At 49.6% G+C, this 4,546-nt stretch overlaps 1 pseudogene; it reads left to right on the plus strand.

Annotated features, from left to right (window-relative positions):
* The first annotated feature begins 1,168 nt into the window (after positions 1 to 1,168).
* On the plus strand, positions 1,169 to 3,300 carry LOC123107828 (LEAF RUST 10 DISEASE-RESISTANCE LOCUS RECEPTOR-LIKE PROTEIN KINASE-like 2.1; annotated as a pseudogene).
* The last annotated feature ends 1,246 nt before the right edge of the window (positions 3,301 to 4,546 follow it).

Here is a 4,546-nt window from a genome sequence, read left to right on the forward strand (position 1 = left end):
CGCGTGTATGAGGGCCCGGTACGACGCTCCGGTGGAATTGCTACCCCCAGGGCCCCCGTCCCGCCTAATCCTTTAGCGTTTCACCACGAGATCTAGCCCTTTGACTTCCCACGGACGGGCTTTGACCAGTGGACCTCTCCACCTGGTTGTGTCGGGTCGGCCGAGAGGGACACCGGGGAGCAATATCCGGGCCAAACCCACAGCTAAATCCACTCCGTGTAGACCCGACGCGTCCGTTTCCCCGCTCCAAGTTCGGGCGGCGGCGCCGTCCGTGAGGGAGGCCACGCACCGGAGACGCGTACCGCCTCTTCGGACATGCCACAACACCACCCAGTTGTCAACACGTACTATATGTAAGTTAGTCAAATAATAATATTGAAGAAAACATAAAATATAGCTATGAAAAAAAAGAAAAAAATAACAAGTGGAGGGGGTGACCGGGAAGTGGATAAGGGAACTATGATAAAAAGATCGATGACGTGGTAAAAAAAGAAAAAAAAAACTATGAAAAAAATATAGATATGAAAAAAAGAAAAAAAGGAAAAAAGGAAAAAAGAAAAAAAAACTATGTCGACGGCAAAGCCGTCGGCATAGATGCGGCATAGGGCAGATGGCCGGCGCGCTGCGGATCGATGATGTGGCATCTATGCCGACGGCAGCCGTCGGCATAGGTGGTGGTCGGTGCGCCTCGGATCGATGACGTGGTAAGGGCATCTATGCCGACGGCCTCCCGCCCCGGCCGTCGGCATAGATCGGACGCCGTTAGCCGCACGGCACGGCGGGATCGCCGGGCCCGCAACTATGCCGACGGCCAAGATATGTCGACAGCCGCTGTAGGCGTAAGTTTGGGTAAGCCGACGGCCTTTCTGGGCCGACGGTCGCCGTCGGCATATGTCTGGATAGCCCGACGGCTTTATTACGCCGACGGCCTGGACATGGCTGTCGGCATAGCCCTGACAAGGCCGACGGTGGCCGTCGGCATAGATTTGGCCGTCGGCATAGGGCCCTGTTCCGGTAGTGTTTCCACTGCAATGTGGGTGCAAATTTTTGCTCCTGGAACTTTTAATTAAAGGACGAGTTGATTGTGCCCCGCAGCCCAGTACTACAAGAGAAGGAAAGTCTACAACCAAGCCAAAACAAGAGCTAAAAAATGATCAGATATCCGTCGATGCCTCCATGGTGGTTGCTGCTGCATTTCCTGGTCGCGGTTCTTGCCGTGGATGTTGAGGGCCGACATGATAGGTACGCCTGCCCTCCTTTTTCTTGCGGCCATCTCCAGGGCGTCCACTACCCTTTCCGCCTGCAAGGCGATCCAATCGAGTGCGGTTCTCCGTCATACGAGCTGGCTTGCGCCGGCGACCGGGCTACAATTCAGATCAACACAGGGACATACTTGGTCACCGAGATCGACTACGAACTTTTGAACTTCTGGGTCGTGGACGCCAACCTGGACATGGGCAGCAGCTGCCCTCTTCCTCGCTGGGACCAGCGCTCTTACCTAAATGGTCTCCAGCGACTCGACTGCCTCGTCGAATTGATGACCTCCCCCGGGGTTACATGGGCCAACTTTGTGAATTGTTCGCGGCTGATCACCAACAGTAGTGACTACAAACCGGTGGATTGTCTGAGCACCAGCTCTTCCTTCGTCTATGTGTTGATGGACTCTTATTCTGTTGGGAAGCTTAAGGCTTCTTGCGGCTACTTGGCCATGGCTGCTCTGGGTGATCGGAGCATCCCATATGATAACGCAAGCCACGAAACTGTGGTACGATCCCTCAGGGGAGGATTTCCTGTTTGGTTTCCTTTCAGATATGAGAGGAGGTCGGGCTTCATGGGCTGCCCGAAGGATAAGATTGTGTGAGTTTGTGATCTATACGTACGCACACCATGCTTCTGTTCTGGAACATGCATATATGCCTGACTTCTCTACATTTTCTCCATTGTATTGCAGTCCACGCCCTGGACAATCAATGGATTATCTTGTCATGCATTGGCTTATGACCATTCTTACGGTTGATTCTGAAATCTTGTCTTGCGCATTTGTAGCACATAATTTTTCTTCGAGTGAACACCTTCGCCTGCTACACTTTATAATAGTATACTCCCCGTCGATATTGAAGTTCATTGCTGGTACGCACGCCAGCAGAGTTACACATATGTACTAGCTATGGTAGTAGTTTCTTGGCAATCCCACATAAATAAAATTGTTCTATATGTGCAGGAGTATGCAGGTTCGTGGTTGCTCCCCTGGTGGTACTATTCTTCCTGGCCCACAAATATTGGAAAACAAGAATCACAATCGATGCGGTCGAGAAGTTCTTACAAATGCAGCAAGTGATCGGCCCAACAAGGTATGCTTACACAGATATTGTCGCGGTCACAAGCCATTTCAGAGACAAGCTGGGTCAGGGAGGCTATGGCTCCGTCTACAAGGGCATTCTGCTCCCAGGCGATGTCCATGTGGCCATCAAGATGCTGGACGGTAAATCCTGCTGCGACGGAGAAGATTTCATCAGTGAGGTCTCCACCATCGGCAGGATCCACCACGTCAATGTGGTCCGTCTGGTCGGGTTCTGCTCGGAGGAAATGAGGAGGGCACTAGTCTACGAGTATATGCCCCATGGTTCTCTTGATAAGTACATCTTCTCCGCCGAGAAGAGTTTCTCCTGGGACAAGCTCAGTGAGATTGCCTTGGGCATTGCTAGGGGGATCAACTACCTGCATCAAGGATGCGACATGCAGATTCTACACTTTGATATCAAGCCGCACAACATCCTTCTTGACACCAATTTTGTCCCAAAAATTGCTGATTTTGGCCTTGCCAAGCTATACCCAAGGGACAACAGTTTTGTGCCGTTGAGCGCCTTACGGGGAACAATCGGGTACATAGCTCCTGAGATGGTATCCCGGAGCTTTGGCATCATATCTAGCAAGTCAGATGTTTACAGCTTCGGGATGCTGCTGTTGGAGATGGCTGGAGGACGCAGGAACGCGGCAAACTCAAGCCAGGCATTCTACCCATCATGGGTGTATGACCGGCTAACTAAACATGAACCGGGTGAGATATCTGCTGAGATGCATGAATTGGAGAGGAAGCTGTGCCTTGTTGGTCTGTGTTGCATCCAGATGAAGTCCCACGATCGGCCAGAGATGAGCGAAGTCATAGAGATGCTCGAAGGGAGCGTTGATAGCATGCAGGTGCCTTCAAGGCCATTCTTCTGTGATGATGAGCACAGCCCTGTAGTGGAGCCTTACCATTTCCTCTCTGAGCTGACTACCATTTCGGAGGAGGGTGAGTGAAATTTCCTTTATGTTCGATGAAGTAAATTATTACGAGGCGACAAATCTTGTGAAAAGTTGCAGTAATGGTTGTTATGAACTATGGAATGTGAATGTTTTATACAGCACTCTATATTATAAGCCATGCTTTCTGTGAATGTTCATCCGAAATACAAGCACATTATGTGTATCGAGTGTGAGATTTCATTTATCCCATTGCCCAAAAGGGTGTGAACAGTCATGAATTTTTTTGAAGAAAAATGAACACCAGAGGATTATACATGGGGAAAATGTAGTACGTACATGACATATTTTCTGAACTGATGGCGTGCTGCAGTTTTTTCTTCTGGCGCTGTTTGTTGGTTTCCAATGCCTGTAGCTCCTGATGGCACATCCTTGCAGCCTAACTGAAGAAGCATGAAACCATGAAACTATTCAACACGTTATGACAAAATGGCATAAAAAATCGGAATCTGCAACCTACTAGGAGTAGTTGTTTTTCAGTTTGCAATTACTTTCAACAGATCAGGTGTGCACTTGTTTTTCAGTGAGGTTTGCTTCTCTGTTGTCAGTGCAGCCGGGCAAAATAACTTACTTATAAAGGAAGATTCGATGCGTGCTTCGCTGTGCGGCATAATATTTGGATTTGACATGAATTACATTTCATCACGTATAGATCCCATAGATGATTAAAGAGCGCTTGAATGTTGGAGTAATAAATTTGGAGGAAACTTGTGTTTTTAGGGGTGAGGCAGCTTGCCTCTAATTGCGTACATGTGTGGGGCGCCGCCGAGAGGAGGTGCGGGGAAAGGAAGGAGACATGCCCCTCGCCGCCGCATCCAGGTCATCGTCGCAGACTTGCCGTCGCCTTAACCTCCCCTTTCGCCGCCGCCGCCATTGGCCTGCTCTCGCTTGCACGCGCGTGGCGCTGGCCTGCACAGGAGTCCCGACGGCAGATTACTGAGCTGCTCGAGCGGCGGCGGATCTCACTTGCCACTGGGGCGAAGTCTTACTGAGCGGCGGCGGATCTTACTGAGCGGCGGCAGATTACTGAACATGGTGGGCCTTTTCAAAGAGTAGGGCGACTTGGATCTCGGCCAAATTTTTGAAAAAAAAAATCAAATATTTTTGGTTTAAAAAAAATCTGAAAAAATTGTATAACTAAACGAGGATGTGAGGTGTATCTGTGTAAAAGTTCAGGATGAAATTCGTTGAAATGCGACCTGCAAAAAAGAGACAAATTCATGGTCTGGCAGAATGAATAGTA

This window comes from Triticum aestivum, chromosome 5A, assembly GCF_018294505.1.
Source record: "Triticum aestivum cultivar Chinese Spring chromosome 5A, IWGSC CS RefSeq v2.1, whole genome shotgun sequence".
Classification (NCBI taxonomy): Eukaryota; Viridiplantae; Streptophyta; class Magnoliopsida; order Poales; family Poaceae; genus Triticum; species Triticum aestivum.